This window comes from Myodes glareolus, chromosome 15 (assembly GCF_982192425.1).
Source record: "Myodes glareolus chromosome 15, mMyoGla1.1, whole genome shotgun sequence".
Classification (NCBI taxonomy): domain Eukaryota; kingdom Metazoa; phylum Chordata; class Mammalia; order Rodentia; family Cricetidae; genus Myodes; species Myodes glareolus.
In genome coordinates this window covers 62,579,788-62,598,886 of record NC_142040.1, presented here as the reverse complement: position 1 = coordinate 62,598,886, position 19,099 = coordinate 62,579,788, and positions in this window count along the sequence as shown.

Here is a 19,099-nt window from a genome sequence, read left to right as displayed (position 1 = left end):
GATTTCTAAGTAGCTGAAGCAGTGAGTCTCTGTTTACTGTTTCCTCTACTGGGTTCTTTCTCTCCTGCTTTTTTTTTAGCCAATTATAATGTATTAGTTTTCTTTTATCTTTTTATACTTTATTTTATTATAGATTATTACTGCCCCATAAAGGCTTGTCTGCTTTCCAATACGAGGTAAAAGGGAAGTGAATATGGATGGGAAAATAGGTGGGGAGAAGCTAGTAGAGAAAGAGAAAAGGAAAACTGAAATCAATATATATGATAGAAGGAAAAATCTCTTCTTTAATAAAAGTAAAATAGTTATGAAGTAGAATTATAGAATAATAACCATTCATGTTTATTTGAATTCTCTCAGATGTCAAAAAAAATTTAGGGGTAAGTATCAACATTATCAGTGACTATTTCATAGGAGAAGCAACAATACAATTCAGGTTTTCCTGGGAGATGACAGAAACATGTGTGGAAGGAAGTTAATTCTCTTCTACCCAAGTTGGATTAAACTGAAAAGATAGCAGCTAATGATATTTGTTGATAGGTGATTGAAAATTATAGGGACTTTAAAATGGCATCTATCTAATAGACAGTTTGTGGATCTTTGTGAAGACTGTCGTTGTAGACTTGTGGTATTTATAATATGTTTCAACAGGAATTATAAAATATAAGCAAATAACCTTAGTGTTTGTAAGAGCTTAGAGAAATTAATGACATTTTAAATGAGATAAGTAAACACCGAAAGAATGGAAAAGATTGATGTTTGGAGAAAAGTAGAAAAACAGGAGTATAAATGACTGTAGTTGGATTGAACCTGAAAAACAAATTAACTTGTAGAAATGATAGACTGTTGCAGTCAAAGAGAGGAAAATGAATTAATCTAGTAGGCAGTTGAAATGAAAAAGGGAAATGGATTACAAAGCAGGTTCACTGTCTGTTTACCAGCTTCTGAGTCTAGAGGAAAAGAACATCCATATAAAATCAAACCATGCATTTTTACGAATACAGTTAGGCCGAGGGGGACAGAGGTAGCTTGTGATCCCTTGTGAGATACTCTTTCAAGTTTGTGAAAGATGTCCACATATATGGGATATCAAAAGCACGAACATGGGATTTTAGAATGACAGCACAAGTCTCATTATGTACTTTGAGGTCACAGGGTTAATTTGGCTTAAATTCCCAAAGTATATCTTGCTTGATGTTTAGAACCTAGAAAAGATTACAGGTTGTTATAACTAGTCCAGCCTCCTCATCATAACAATATACTGTATTCTCACTCCACTGTGTGTGTGTGTGTGTGTGTGTGTGTGTGTGAGAGAGAGAGAGAGAGAGACAGAGACAGAGACAGAGACAGAGACAGAGAGAGACAGAGAGAAAAGGAGGGAGAGAGAAGGAGAGAGAGAAAGAGAGAGAAAGTTAAGAGAGAGAAAGTTAAGAATTTGTAAGAATTCATAGAAGCTTCAATAAAAATATTACTGAAAGAAATAATGTAACCACCTCAATTCCTAAATCCTGGTACACTAAGTCATTAATGTTCCTTTGAAGAAGCTACTAGCTTCAGGATTCTTGGAAACAGAATATATACCAGTGCCAGCTTAACATTATAGAAAGGTCTCCAAGCATGAAATGATAGCTTCAAAAGGCACACTGAAAATAATGGAAGTTATGAGTACCAGGTGTTTAGTGCAGTAATGTTAAATATATGGAGAAAACTCACTGATTAGGCTATGAAGGGAAAAATATAGAAAGAATAGTAGTCAGCATAAAAATTTGCATATTTACGTGGTATTCTCATAACGTATCAGTTGAATCAAATGGAAAAAGTTTCTGGGTTGTTGCACGAAGTACTTAGACAATTGAAGTAGAGGAATCTCAGTACCAGGGAAGGAACAAAGCAAGAGAGAATGGGTTTGAGCGGAACTGTGTTCTAAGTTTAATGTGAAACATATACAATCAAGGTTAGCCTTAAAACAATATTAATTTTCTGAGAAACCAGGTACTCCTTAGTTTCTCAGGTACATCTCAAGTTCACATAAGACTACCTTACGTAACTCTAAGTTCAATGTTCAAGCACACTCATTTCCAATTTTCACAGTAGTCTTTCAAAAATTACTTTAAAAATAAATAGAAATAAAGAGTAAAAAAAAGAGAAATGAATTGCAGTAACATTTTAGAATTTTGTACTCTGAAAGACCACATATAAAGCACTTGATCCTGCCTCCACTTAGTATACTACATTTTGTTGACTCCCCAAGGAGGCTTTACTTCCTCTGAGGAGTGGACAGAGAATAGAATGAATGAGGTTGGGGAACAGAAGAAGAGAAGAGGAAGGAGGAGGGGATTATATTATTAAATATAATCATCAGATACGTCATATATTTCTTGAAGCCATTAATTTTTAATAATTGAAATTTTGTGTCAGTACTCAGCATTATTAATTTACAAGGAAATGCTAGCCAAGCTGCATGTCAATGTTTCCTTATACCTCTTGAACTCACTACATCAAAAATAAAGATGATGGAGAGAATATGGTGATATCTCTTGACCTCTGTATTTGAGTAAAATTTAATACATCCATTGTGAAAACTTTGGAGGAATTTTCCTCATTTATCTGCTCCACCATAGATGGTCATCATGAGTATTTCTTAAAACCTATTTTCAGTTAATATTTTATTTAACAGTCATGTATATGCAAAATGTGTTGGAGTCTAATCTATCACCAATATTCTCCTCTTTCTTTCATCCCTTGTCTTTTACTCCCAGTCTCATGCTTTCTTTCTTGGGGATTTTATTTAATACCTTCTGGATTCATTTGTACAAAGCACTGATTCCCTTTGTTCACAGAGAAGCACAAGAGGAACCAAAATTGTTAAACATACAAGGTTGCTTTCTCAAATGAAGAACTATATAGCCTGCTTGTCATCCAGAAGGCATGGAGCAAATGTTTAAGAGCATGTTGATCCTTGTGATACTGGGTGGCCAAGACCATAATAGATCTTCCCCCAGAGTCATATTATTAGCTTTCCCCCCTAGTTAATCTATGGAATCTATACTATGGACAATTCCCATGTACTTTACAAATATTTTGATGAAATCATACTTTAGGCTTTGTTGTGCACATGGAATTGAGTCAATGATCATCAAAAACATTTATCCAAATTGTGCTGTGCTTCTAAAGCAACACTGGCTACTGAGTGATGAGTAACCAAAGTGCCTTCTTGTCTCCTGCTGATTGTTACTGTCCTGGCTGCAGTATTCACAGAGACCCCTGTTTCTGTTCAGTGTCATCTGTATATGTGTGGGATCGTGACCATTTTCTAGAGCTTTGGTAGTCTCTCAGGGCATGGAACCCTGAAGAACACCCCCCTCCATAGACACCAATTATCATTGCTGTATTCTGAGACTCTCTCCAACCTAGTCTGTGTCAGAGCTGTGTCTATGAACTTTTGGCAAAGCTATATTTGACAGAACAATATTTTCTCCTTCAACTCATCAACTAGTATTTCTTTACTTTGAACTTATGAGCCAGAAATCACTTAGTTTTACCAGCAAGCTTGATTAAACTGAATATTATTTAAATTAATTAAAGGAAGTTTTCTATGTTTGTATCATGAGGGGCCAGCTTGTTGGGGTTTCTGTCCCACCTGGTACCCCACAGCTGTCATACCCAAAGGAAAATCACACACAGGACTCCATAAGATTATAAACTGATTGGCCTATTAGGTCAGGCTACTTATTAGTTCTTATAACTTATGTTACCCCATTATCCTTATCTACGTTAGCCACATGGCTCAGTACCTTTTAGAGTGGGGCAGCTTACATCTTTCCTCTCTGGTGGTCTGGGCAGAACTGCTGAGGGAGCTTCCTGCTTTCCAGAATACTCCCAGTCTCTTTGCTCCACCTCTACTTCCTGTCTGGCTTTCCCGCCTATACTGCCTGCCTGGCCAAACAGTGTTTTATTAAAATATGATTAACAGAATACAGACAATTCTCCCACACCATATGTTTCTTTGTTTTTTTTTCTTCCAATAAACATTTAGATTTGAAAAAGAGGATAGCGCCCCCGCCAGCCATCCCAGCTTCCATCCAGAGGGCCATCGGAGGGGTGAGTTTGCTTCAGGCCCGTGGCAGGGGCCCAGCGAGGAGGAGCTCAGACTTTCCCCGACCCCATAGACTCCCAGGTCACCCTGCAGTGCTGGTTCCACCCTGCTAAGCTCTCCCGCCTGCCATCCCAGCTTCCATCCAGGTACAAATTCCTATATTTCTCCCTTCCCACTGGGGCCATAAAATTTCCCCAGCTCAGCTGCCTTGCACACTGGGCCTGCTCTGTAGGCGCATCCCGGAAATAGGGAGTGCCTGTGCTTCAATAGCCTGCCTGAGGAAAGGTAGGCATTCTATCAGTGAATTCCCTGCCCAACAAGGGATCTGACCCGCTACCAGAAGTTCCAATAGAGAGCATTTGAACGAAGAGATGGGCAGACGCCAAGGCAAGACCTCCTCCAACAATCTGAAAAACAACATGAAAACACCAGATCCCAACAACCCTACAACAGAAGGACTTGAACACTCTAACCCAGAAGAAGTGGAAAAAAGTGCCATTATGAAAGCAATAGAGTCCCTTAAACAGGATATGAATAACTCCCTTAAAGAATTGGATGAGAAGTATAACAAAAAGTTTGAAGAAATGAGTATAGAAATGGATGAGAAATATAACAAAAAGTTTGAAGAAATAAGTAAATCCGTGAATGAGACCCTGAGAAACCAAGAAAAAACAATCAAACAAGTAAAGGAAACAGTCCAAGAATTGAAAACTGAAATGGAGGCAATGAAGAAAACACAAAACGAGAACCAGCTGGATATGGAAAACCAAGGTAAACGAACGGAGACTACAGAATCAAGCATAACCAATAGAATACAAGAGATAGAAGAATGAATTTCAGATTCTGAAGATACCATAGAGAAAATAAATGCTCTGGTCAAAGAAAACAGCAAATCCAACAAATTTTCTTCACAAAACATTCAGGAAATCTGAGACACAATAAAAAAACCAAATCTAAGAATAATAGGGATTGAAGAAGGAGAAGAAATGCAGATCAAAGGCCCAGAAAATATATTTAACAAAATTATAGAAGAAAACTATCCCAATCTAAAGAACGATATTCCTATGAAGGTTCAAGAAGCATACAGAACGCCAAATAGACTGGATCAAAAAAAAAAAAATGTCCCCTCGCCATATAATAATCAAAACACAAAACATTTAGATTAAAGAAAGAATATTAAGAGCTGCAAAGGAAAAAGGTCAAGTGACTTATAAAGGTAAACATATCAGGCTTACACCAGACTTCTCTATGGAAACCATGAAAGCCAGAAGATCCTGGATAGAGGTACTGCAGAAACTAAGAGACCATGGATGCAAACCCAGAATACTATACCCAGCCAAGCTATCGTTCACTATCAATGGAGAAAACAAAATATTCCAGGATAAAAATAAATTTAAACAATTCATAGCCACAAATCCAGCCTTACAGAAAGTAATAGAAGGAAAATCGCAACCCAAGGAATCCAACATTGCCATCACTGCCTACAATAACTCAGACATCTAGCGACCCTTCACAACCACAACTCAAAGAAGAGAAACACACAAACTCTACTACACACACACACAAAAATAATAATAAACGGAATCAACAACCACCGGTCATTAATATCACTTAATATTAATGGACTCAACTCACCTATAAAAAGGCACAGATTTAAAGACTGGATAAGAAAACAGGATCCAACATTCTGCTGTTTACAAGAAACACACCTCAACCACAGAGATAGACATCTCTTCAGAGTAAAGGGTTGGGAAAAGGTTTTCCAAGAAAACGGACCTAAGAAACAAGCTGGTGTGGCCTTTCTAAAATCTAACAATATTGACTTAAAACTAAAATCAATCAGAAGAGATGGAGATGGACAGTTCATACTCATAACAGGAATAATTAATCAGGAGGAAGTTTCAATCCTGAATATCTATGCCCCTAATATAAAAGCACCCACTTATGTAAAAGAGAAATTTTTAGAACTCAAGGCAGTCATCAAACCACACACACTAATAGTAGGAGACTTCAACGCACCTCTCTCACCAATGGACAGATCAATAAAACAGAAATTCAACAGAGAAATAAGAGAATTGCTAGAGGTAATGAATCAAATGGACTTAACAGATATCTATAGAACATTCTACCCAAAAAGGAGAGCCTATACCTTCTTCTCTGCAGCTCATGGAACCTTCTCGAAAATTGACCACATATTCGGTAACAAAGCAAATTTACACAGATACAAAAAAATTTTAGTAATCACCTGTGTCTTGTCAGATCACCACGGAATTAAGTTAGAATTCAATAACAATTCGAACACCAGAAAGCCTACAAACGCATGGAAGGTGAACAGTCAACTACTGAATCATCCCTGGGTCAAGGAAGAAATAAAAAAAGAAATTAAAGTCTTCCTTGAATTTAGTGAAAATAAAGACACAACATACTCAAACCTATGGGTCACAGTTAAAGCAGTTCAAAGAGGAAAGTTCATAGCACTAAGTGCCCAATTAAAGAAAACAAAGAAAGCATATATTGGAGACTTAACAGCACACCTAAAAGCTCTGGAAAAAAAAGAAGTAGACTCTCCCAGGAGGAGTAGAAGATTGGAAATAATCAAACTGAGGACTGGAATCAACAAAATAGAAACACAGAAAACAATCCAAAAAATCAACAAAACAGCAAGTTGGTTCTTGGAGAAAATCAACAAGATTGACAAACCTATAGCCAAACTAATCAAACGGCAGAGAGAGAACACTAAAATTAATAAGATCAGAAATGAAAATGGGGACATAACAACAGACACAGTGGAAATTCAGAGAATCATTAGATCTTACTACGAGAGTATATAAGCCACAAAGTTGGAAAATGTACAAGAAATGGATTGGTTTTTAGATAAATACCATTTACCAAAGTTAAATCAAGACCAAGTGAACAATCTAAATAGACCTGTTAGTCGTGAAGAATTAGAAGCTGTTATAAAAAACCTCCCCACCAAAAAAAGCCCAGGACCAGACGGTTTCAATGCAGAATTCTACCAGAACTTCCAGGAAGAGCTAATACCTATACTCCTTAATGTATTTCACAATATAGAAACAGAAGAATCATTGCCAAACTCTTTTTATGAAGCTACAGTTACCCTGATACCAAAACCACACAAAGACACAACCAAGAAAGAGAATTACAGACCAATCTCACTCATGAACATTGACGCTAAAATACTCAATAAAATACTGGCAAATCGAATCCAAGAATACATTAGAAAAATTATCCATTATGATCAAGTAGGCTTCATCCCAGAGATGCAGGGCTGGTTCAACACTCGCAAGTCTATCTATGTAATCCATCATATAAATAAACTGAAAGAAAAAAAACCATATGATCATTTCATTGGATGCTGAAAAAGCATTTGACAAAATTCAACACCCCTTATAATAAAGGTGTTGGAGAGACTGGGTATATGAGGATCATAGCTAAATATAATAAAAGCAATATATAGTAAGCCGACAGCTAACATCAAATTGAACGGAGAGAAACTCAAAGCCATTCCACTACAATCAGGAACACGACAAAGCTGTCCACTCTCTCCATACCTCTTCAATATAGTGCTTGAAGTTCTAGCAATAGCAATAAGACAACATAAGGGGATCAAGGGGATTCGAATTGGAAAGGATGAAGTTAAACTTTTGTTATTTGCAGACAATATGATAGTGTACATAAGAGACTCCAAGAACTTTACCAAAGAACTTCTACAATTGATAAACACCTTTAGTAATGTGGAAGGATTCAAGATCAACTCCAAAAAATCGGTTGCACTACTATACACAAAGGATAAAGAAGCAGAGAGGGAAATCAGAGAAACATCACCTTTCATGATAGCCACAAATAGCATAAAATATCTTGGGGTAACTCTAACCAACGAAGTGAAAGACCTATTTGACAAGAACTTTAAGTCCTTGAAGAAAGAAATTGAGGAGGATACCAGAAAATGGAAAGACCTCCCCTGCTCTTGAATTGGGAGAATCAACATAGTAAAAATGGCAATTCTACCAAAAGCAATCTATAGATTCAACGCAATTCCCATCAAAATTCCATCAAACTTCTTCACACACCTTGAGAGAACAATAATCAAGTTTATATGGCAAAACAAAAAACCCAGGATAGCCAAAACAATCTTATACAATAAAGGAACTTCTGGAGGCATTACCATCCCTGACTTCAAACTCTATTACAGAGCAACAGTATTGAAAACAGCTTGGTATTGGCATAAAAACAGAGAAGTCGACTTATGGAATCATATAGAAGACCCAAGTATTAACCCACCAATGTATGAACACCTGATATTTGACAAGGGAGCAAAAGGTATACAATGGAAGAAGGAAAGCATCTTTAACAAATGGTGCTGGCATAACTGGATGTCAATCTGCAGAAGAATGAAAATAGATCCATATCTATCACCATGCACAAAACTCAGGTCCAAATGGATTAAAGACATCAACATTAATCCGACCACTTTGAACCTGATAGAAGAATAAGTGGGAAGTAGTCTACAAGATATAGGCACAGGAGACCAGTTCCTAAGCAGAACCCCAGTAGCACAGACAATAAGAGAAGCAATGAATAAATGGAACCTCCTGAAACTGAGAAGTTTCTGTAAAGCAAAGGACACTGTCAGTAAGACAAAAAGGCTACCTTCCGACTGGGAGAAGATCTTCACAAATCCCTCATCAGACAAAGGTCTGATCTCCAAAATATACAAAGAACTCAAGAAACTAGACACTAAAACTCTAATTAACCCAATTAAAAAATGGGGTACTGTACTGAACAGAGAATTCACAACAGATGAACTCCGAATTGCCAAAAGACACTTAAGGTCATGTTCAACCTCCTTAGCAATCAGGGAAATGCAAATCAAATCAACTTTGAGATATCATCTTATACCTGTCAGAATAGCCAAACTCAAAAACACCAATTATAGCCTATGCTGGAGAGGATGTGGAATGAGGGGAACACTCATCCATTGTTGGTGGGAATGCAAACTTGTGCAGCCACTGTGGAAATCAGTGTGGTGGTTTCTCAGGAAACTGGGAGTCAACCTCCCTCAGGAACCAGCAATTCCACTCTTGGGAATATACCCAAGAGATGCCCTATCATACTACAAAAGCATTTGTTCAACTCAGTTTATAGCAGCACTCTTTGTAATAGCCAGAATCTGGAAACAATCTAGGTGCCCCTCAATAGAAGAATGGTTACAAAAGGTGTGGAACATATACACATTAGAGTTCTACTCAGCGGTAAAAAACAATGATATCTTGAATTTTGCATGCAAATGGATGGAAATAGAAAATGCTTTACTGAGTGAGGTAAGCCAGACCCAAAAAGAGGAATATGGTATGTATTCACTCATATGTGGATTCTAACCATAATTAAAGGTCTTTGAGCCTATTACTCGTGAACCTAGAGAAGCAAAATAAGAAGGTGAACCTGATGAAAATCATGTAGCTATCTGCCTGGAGATTGGAAATAGACAAGAGTCTCAGAACCTTCATCTGACGATGGATGGAGATAGAGACAGAGACCCACATTGGAACACTGGACTTAACTCTCTAGGTCCAAACGAGAAGCATAAGGAAAGAGAACGTGAGCAAGGAAGGCAAGATCAGAGAGAACCTTCATCCCACGATGGATGGCGATACAGATGGAGACCCACATGGAGCAGCGGACTGAGCCCCCCAAGGTCCAAATGAGGAGCAGAAGGAGGAAGAAAATGAAAAAGGAAATAAGGACTGCGAGGGATGCGATCACCCACTGATACAATGGGACGGATCTAATGAGAGTTTACCAAGGCGAGTTGGACTGGGACTGAAGGAGGACGCAATCCAACCAGATTCTCTGAATGTGGCTGGCCCGGAGTCTTTCTGAAAAGCCATTGACAATGGCACTGGGACTTGTTTCCTCTGCATATACTGGATTTTGCGGATCCAGTCCGTCTGGACACTCACCTTCCTGGACCTGGAGGGAGGCCGGAGGAACTTGAACTTCCCACAGGGCAGGAAACCCTGACTGCTCTTAGGGATGGAGAGGGTGGAGGAGAGGGAGTGGGGGGAGTGGGAGGGTGGTGGGAGGAGGAGCAGAAATGGAAACTTTTATAATTTAATAAAATTACTAAAACAAACAAACAAACAAACAAAAATAATAAAAAAAAGAAAAAGAATGTTTGCCGGAAGTCATAATTTAATGATGTCGAAAATTTATCAATCAGAAATATGAACAAACTACTAATATTGTTCATTCATCACGATGTTTAGGAGATGTTTAGATGTTTAGGAGACATCACTAGCACAGGTGTTGTTGCAACAACTAGATTTAGTTCTTTTAAAGACATCGCATTACCATTGCCCAGAATATATTTTAAATTTGCCCTAACTGATGGAGACATATAAAGGTCAAAGTTTTTAGTTTCTTGTTCTTGTTTGTTTTACTTTTAAAAAAATACTGTAATGGTGATTGAATGGGTCCTTTGAGTGTTTGTGGTCACCACTAATGTCCATCAATAGCTGAGCCTTCTCCCTACCTTCAGCCTGACAACCCTGCATCTATTAAGAAGAGAAGAGGATTTCAAAATAGTGTGCAGATTAACTTTTCCCCACTTGGAAGCTGTGACCTTTTGATGATAAATGTGGCAAAAACGCAGATATTATTGGTGACTTTAAAAGAATTGTCTTTGTCAAAACCTGGGAAGAGAGATTGTTTTCAGGCTATGTTTGAAACTGATTTATAATATTAAAATATGATGAATGAGAAGAGGAGAAAACAATAAATTCTAATGTGACTGAGCTTTCAATAACTGGAAAATGCATGCTCATCGGAGAACTCAAGCTAAAACGTTTAAATTTCATAACTCAGAGGTTTCATATCTTGATCTTAGTGAAAGCAAATGATCTCCCTACAAATCTGAAGATTATTAGATTGTTCTCCCACATTTTAAAGTCAGTAATAGAATTGCATACAGTTAGCATTTTCTCCCACGAGAATTCTCTGTAGTTGGAAAAATAGCATTTACAACTTGCTACAAATTCCCACTTCCTACTCAGCATATAATTTTGGCAGTTTAGTTAATGCAATAAGCACTTTCCTACAGGTGTAAAATATGCAAAATATTTGTGCCTAAACCATAGGATTAATTAAAGTAATATATGCAGAGCACAGTCAAACCTTGTAAATATTATCCATTATTCTACTGTTTATTGATAATAAAAGTAAATAAATAAAATATTTGAAATGTACAGTCAATCTGATTTCAAGTTGATAGTTTTCTTATCAAGTAGAACTTCTAATATATTGTTAAAATCTTCCCTGAGTTTGCCATTGTGCAAATCAAATAGAAATTTTCAGGTTAAAAAAAAGAATAGTTCATAGTCATGGTTTGATTATAGTACTAATTTGTTTATTAAGGAAATCTAAGTAGTAAAGGTTAAACATTTTGTAAAATACTTAACACAGGGACTTTTAAATTTTCATTAGGTAACTGCACTAAAATTATTTAACTCATTTGGCATCGAATTTCTTCCTCTTCTGATACCAGGCAAAAGAAGAATCCTTATACTTTTCAGCCTTCCTGAATCTTAATTTTTGTGTGTGATAAAAATACAATCTACCATTCACATCTGTACCTGATGTCCCTTGGTTTATATTATCTAGTTGTCAGAGAAAGTCGGTAGAACATTATGGGAAGCCCAACCAGGAGAACATTTCTAAAACCTTCTCTAACAAAGAAGAGAGTTATCAGACACAATGGCCTCATTCTGGGTGCTACAGATCTGCTAAACTTCCCAGTGACAAAGTGAAAAGAGTCAAAGCCTTCCTATTATCAATATTATCCTTATTTGTAGCACACAGGCAAAGATTTAGTAAAAGGATGAAACCCAGAGACTAGAAACCCCATTATAAATAAAAGCCTCAAAGAAAATTAGAATAGATGTAAGGTTATATTCTTATTTAACATAGGATAATGTTAGTTTTTAATGCTTCCTCTTCTATTGAAAGGGGACTGATTTATGTTTAAAATAAGATATAAGTGTATTAAATAACAGATCGTCTGAAAACCACAAGCAAAGATTTAATCCTGAGGGACACAACAGTACCTGAAAGGAGAGAGTGGCACAGTTATGAGAGTCCTTCTCTGAATTCACTGAGAGTGGAGAAAACTTGGCACATGGACATGTGCTAGCTAGTCATCAGGGCTGATTGGTTTGGTTCAGTTCTAAAACACCTTATGCTGTTAGGAACTGAACCTCAGTCACCGTCTTCATTTCAAGAGGACAATACCTGAGACAGAGTCCATTGGAAGAATGGAAGGATATAAGATATATAAAAGGCCTCCAAGAGCTGGTCCAAGTGAATAATATTGGGCTATTTAAAACTTGTTTGGAGGGTGCCACAAATGATTGGCTCGGGATGCTTGTTTTGCTTTTATTTTTCTGAAAAACCTTTAAGATCTATATTCTGTTTCTTCCATGAAAGAAAACAAGAATAGGTATGACAAGTTATGCTCGGAAGCTATGAATTAAATTTCTAAACTCTTGGGGGTCCTCATTTGGTGGTTTCATCCTGAACCATATTTCAGGCCAAAATATTTGATTTAAACTGTGAAATGTCATATACATTCTTTGCTTGCATTAGATGGGGTGGACCAAGCCCCAGATGGAATTCTCAGTGTGAGTAAGCTAATTCTTAGAAACTTCCTCAATATTTTATAAACTTAACTCCAGTTACCACAGTTCTTCAGGTATAGATGGATTAGCAAGTAAAGATTAGAGTGAATAATGAGGGCTAGAACACACATAGAGACTCAGAATTTCAGGGCTACACAGGTATAAACTACTAATATTGCAATTCTCAATATTCTTTATGGTCTCACATAGAGAGCATCACAAGGACACCTTGTTGGTAGAGAGACATGGTTAGAAGAAATCCCTAAGTATGCACTCTTTAGTATTGAGAATGGACAATAATCTAGCTACACCAAGAAATTTTAGACATTAACAAGTATAATCTTGTTATACCAGAATCAAATTGACCTACAAACTTTAAAAAAGAAAATTCTGATATATTCCTATATCCCATTATAGCCAGGATATTATTGAAAGTTAAAAAATAATTGCTTCCAGAAAGAAGCTAAGAACAATTCTTTCTTGCCATTGATTTTTTTTTTTGGTGCAAGAGTGAGGACAAATGCTTGATATAACCTTTTGCAGAAACTTTATTCTCATTCAAAGATAATCCAAAATGATTAATAAGCATCAAGCAAACACTCCTGTACTTGCAGCACTCATTCAGGAAGCTTAAGTTTCTTCCTCCAAAGCTTCCATGAGAATCTGGGCTTAAAACTAGGCTAAGTTCCTGTCCCTTCCTTCAATCTCTATCTTTTCCACAGGAGATGGACAAAAATGGTACAAGAAAGAGACCCCAAATGGATGTTCCTTTCTCCCTCTGAGACCAAAAAGATTCAATTGAGAAAATTTTCAGAAGACCCTACATGAATATGTATGGGTTTTCTAAGGACTGTCAGTTCAGTCCTCTGGTCTGAGAATGGAAGATATCATTCTGCTTGCCAATCAAGCATTGGCAGATACAGAGAAGGCCATGTTTCCCAGGCTACAGAGATGGATGGTAATGGATTACATGAAATTAATCAGTAAGTAAAAGTATTGACAGAGAGAAGATGAGTTGTATTACTTGTAGGCAGACTGTCCCTTTTGATTACTCTAAATGAACTGACAGCTTTTCTTCACGGAAAAAAGGACATCTTCCATGCTGTATCTTAGACGGGCTAACACAGTACTTCACCAAACTCATGAGTTATGTCGAACTGTCCTAAAAACACAGGTACCAGAAGAATTTTTCATATTCTTTGTTGAGACACTCAGGGAGTCTTTAAAATCACCAACAGAAATTCTGAAGCAGAAAAAAGACTCCTGACCCTGAGAGGCCACTAAAGCCTGAACTAACTGAGAAATCAGAAGAAAATTGAACACATTTCCCCTGAGGCACAATAACACCCTGGATAACTACTAAGAAGTATTATCAATGAGTTTATAATTGAGAACAGATGTAAACGGAGACTGCACATTCATTTCCCTACTGCTCAGACCCAAATAATCACACAGAAACTATATTAATTACAACACTGTGGCCAATGGCTTAGGCATCTTTGTATTTACCTCTTACATATTAAATTAATCCATTTCTATTAATCTGTGTATCAGCACAAGTCTGTGGCCCACTGTTAACATCCTGGCATTCCAGCATCTTTCACCTTTGGCAACTGCACGGTGCCTCCCTGACTCTACTTACTTCCTCTATATATCTCTTCCAGCCTGGCTATATTCTGCCCCTTCATAGACCACAGCATTTCTTTATTAACCAATGGTAATAAAATATATTCACTACGTACTGAGGGGAATCCCACAATAATCAGAATGATTGCTCAAAGAAAGAAAATAAAAACAACAAGAGCAAAAAGTATTAACCTAATAGTTGCCATGACAGCAGCTAAGCCAATGCCTACTGAGAAGAGAGAAGTAGGACCAAACCAAGCCTGCATAACTGTGGTCAAGGATGTAGTTATCTGAGGGACGGTTACCCAAGCATGTCTCAGTCAGCTACGGTCTCCTGACACTTGTTCCTTTCTTATGGTTCCAAATCATAAAGTAAAGATCTTATGGGCCCTGAAACAACCTTTTATGATTCCTACCTCCTAAACCAGTTACTTCATGGAGGCCATTTGGGAGAATAAGGGAATGGTTCTGTTTATAGTTTGTTTGAATTTTTGTTGGTTATTTTTTACCTTTCTTTTCCTCTTTATAGCAGATGACTTTTTCGAAAGAGGGTTATGGAAGGCTATTTGTAGTTGTCTATCCTTTTTTCTTCAATCAAAAGTATTTGCTTGCCAATAATAGAAGCAAACAACCCGAGGAAAAGAAACACATGTATACTTCTTTGTTCATAACAGACTGTATCCATTTGTTACAGGAGCTCAAACAGGCTTGAACCCTAACAACAGGAAAAAAATCCCTACTTAAGACTTTGAAGCAAACTTTGCAACATACCTAACTGTGGGTTCAAAAACTTAATTTGAAATGAACATTGCTTACAGTCTGTCATCTGATTCATCTAATTAATGGGGTCATAGCTTTCATTCATCTGATACTCCTTAAAACTACATTCTAAAAGCTGAAATTCCTGGGAAACCTATACAGTTCAGGTATGCATTTGAAAGATATAGTTCTGTGTATTCTACCATATCCCGATTTCTTTATGTTTTGTCATTGATATATCCTAAGAAGCAATTATTTAGTTAATTTGGACGGCATTTCCCCTAAAGATTGGAAATAGTACCAACTCCTTTAGGCAAGTGCTATCAAGGGACTTGGCAAAATTCTCTTCCCTCTATTTAGTCCTTCAATACGTAGACAGCATCCCTCCCTGTGAACCCATGAAGGAAGAATATTTGGATTATAAGTCCCTTTTCAACTTCCTGAAACACCGAGGTTTTAAGTTGGTGAATCCTAAAACCATCTCTGCCAAAACTCTACAGAGCATTTTACACTAAGTTTTCCAAAAGGGTGCCAGATAAGAAAAGACACTTGAATATGCCAACTGGGAAAACTATTGCCTTCCAGAAACAGCTTTTCAAAACACTGCAATAATATTGAACACCTGTTGCCTTCTGTGTCCTAGTCTACCTCTTGTGACCTTTGGAGGAAAATCGGGAACAGGTAAGGGACAGCATACTCAGCATTAAGTCAGTACTATCATCTCTGAGACTATGTAGTACAAGAAGCTCATAGGGCAAGTTTTCAAACATCAGAGGCATATAACTCTGGGTCCTGAGATAGAGAGTTGGGGCTAAAATTTTCAGTGTCAGGAAGTTGTAGGTGATGAAGTCAGAGTGGCCCTATATGTGCCGGATAGTACTGCAGTTTTCTAGTTTCATAGGCCTGATACTTCAGCCACTAACTCTTGGTATCTCTATGAAACTCTCCAGGTGACATTTTATCTGTCACTCAACTTTTTAAAAAATATTTATTTATTTATTTTACTTATTTATTTATTATGTACACAATAGTCATCTCTGTGTATACCTGCAGGGCAGAAGTGGGCACCAGACCCCATTACAGATGGTTGTGAGCCACCATGTGGTTGCTGGGAGTTGAACTCAGGACCTTTGGAAGAGTAGGCAATGTTCTTAACCTCTGAGCCATCTCTCCAGCCCTCAACTTCTTTTTTATTCGTCTACCATCTGTATGTAGTCTTGGATCTATAGTTTTTGTAGGCATACTCTGCTTCTTCTTCATTTTCCACAGTCTAGGTAGTCTCCCCATCTCTGCTGAAGGCTTTCCTTTAGAACGTTTCAGCTACTACCTGACTTCCAATTGATGATATTTTTTACAGCCTTGAGAGTCTTGGAGTCTTACTGCATTTGTGAGTTACGTTCAACGTTCATTTTAGTTGGCATTCCTGGGTCCCTGGTACTGGAAGTCCAGGGTTTTATTAGCTTTCAGGACACAGGTCTTCACTAGCTTTCAATTTTACCAGCTTATTGTACTTTTCCCATGGCAATGACAATTACATAACAGATTAGTATTTTGTGGAACATAGTATTCCTAGTGTCAGATGAATAGTAATAATGTGCATAGAGCAAAGTCTCCTGCATTGACACGAAAAGTTAGAATGTAACCAGAAGAATTCTAGGTTATCTCTGCGAACTATTTATTGTTTCCAGTTACAAACTGGTAAGTATATGAATTACAGTCCAAAAAAAAAGAGACTTATACATACATTGTTTTATATAGCAGTTTTCCTTTTGCTAAGTGTAAGTTTTTGCTAAGTCACTATGGGAGTTATACGTCTTCCTTAAGGTCTTGTCGTGATACTACTTTGTAGCCATAGAAGGGTCATTATATCCATGAGGCCATTTAGGATCAACATTGACTGCCATAGCGAAAGTAAAGAATTCTGTTTATGATTAATGCTATCTGTGCATCTGTGAAGTGTTCAAGACAGTCTGGTAAGACAATTCATGAGTGGTTATTTTATTGTGGCTCCTCACTCAAGAAAGCCAGAGCTAATGAGTAGGTCCGCAACCGATTATCAAATGGGTTCATAGTTTGGCTACAGTAGTATTAACTATTTGAAAATCGAAATAATCAAATGGTTTCACAAGTTTGAGCATGGTATTGATAAATTAAACTTCACTTACATCCTAACCAAATACCCTCTGGTAGAGTTGAATCCCTCTTATCTTACTTATGAGTATAATTTGATACATGGGGCTAGTGGAATACCAGGGTTGAGGCATCTCCAGAAACATACATAGATTTCAGAAAGAAGGCGCTACAATGTCTGTTTTATCTGCTAGTTCTGTTGCATGAGTACTAAGAAGTTGCTTGTTATGTAGATTGGAAGCCCAGGAAGTCGGGTAGGGCTTTGCCTACAATTTTTCAGTTGTTAGAGACTCTATGTAACAATAGGTTCTTATTTCTTTTGAAGAAGATATTAATATAAATATTGACAAAAATATGAGGTCACAGTATATGCATTTTTGTTAATAGTTTTTGAAAGGTAAGTTTTTTTTTACAATTTTTAATAGATATTAATTGAGTTCTACATTTTTCTCTGCTGCCATCCCTGCCTCTCCCTTCCTCCATTCAATCCTCACCCAAGGTCTCTGCTTTCCCAATTTACTAGGAGATCTTGTCTGTTTCTACTTTCTACTTGTAGATCATATCTATGGAAAGGTAAGTTTAAGCTGACAATAAGAAAATCAGAGTGTTGATAATGACCAGAATGTAAAGAGTATAGACAACTGACTGAATTTTATAGGTAAATGGCTCTCAACCTATGGTTGAGACCCTATTGAGGGTCAAAGGACCCTTTCACATGCGTTTCTTAAGACTGTAGGAAATATCAAATATTTATATTTATGATACAAAACTGTAGCAAATTTATAGTTATGAAGTAGCAACAAAAGTAACTTTATGACTGATGTCACCACAACATGAGGAACTGTATTAAAGAGCCACAGCATTTAGAAGGTTTAGAAACTCTGTTCTAGGTAAAATCTTCCACCAACATCAACTCATAATGTAGTAAATTATTTAATTTCTTATTTTTCTTATTTTTTCACTTTTTAAAATAAACATGGCATTTCACATGGTTGCTTTTATAAAGATTAAATGATAATCAGTGACTAATGGTATGACTTTAAGGAACAGTTATATATTAATAACTATCTAAGATTGATCTTAAAATAGAGGCAATTAAGTATGGACATGCAGTAAAATGAAGTGTCACAGCGAAAAATGGGAATGACTTTCCATTTGACATTCATTATCAATGTCTGCATAACTGACTAGGATCCGTTTCACCTGTTTATTTTTTTAATTTATAAAAGTTTATTAAATTATAAAAGTTTCCATTTCCGCCTGTCCTCCCACCACCCTCCCACTCCCCCCACTCCTTCTCCTTCTCCCTCTCCATCCCTAAGAGCAGTCAGGGTTTCCTGCCCTGTAGGAAGTTCAAATTCCTCCCCCCTCCCTCCAGGTCCAGGAAGGTGAGCATCCAAACAGACTGGATCCAAAAATTCCACTATATGCAGAGAAACAATCCCAGTGTCCTTGTCAAAGGCTTTTGAGAAAGACCCCGTGCCAGGCACTTCAGAGAATCCGGCCACATTCAGAGAATCTGGTTGGATCATGTGCTCGTTCAGTCCCAGTCCAATTGGCCTTGGTGAACTCTCATTAGATCAGTCCCCTTGTATCAGTGGGTGATCGCACTCCTCACGGTCCTTCCATTCTTGTTCATGTTCTCCCTCCTTGTGCTCCTCATTTGGACCTTGGGGGCTCAGTCCATTGCTCCAATGTGGGTCTCTGTCTCAATCTCCATCCATCAACGGATGAAAGTTCTCTCTGATCTTGCCTTCCTTGCTCACGTTCTCTTTCCTTCTGCTTCTCCTTTGGACCT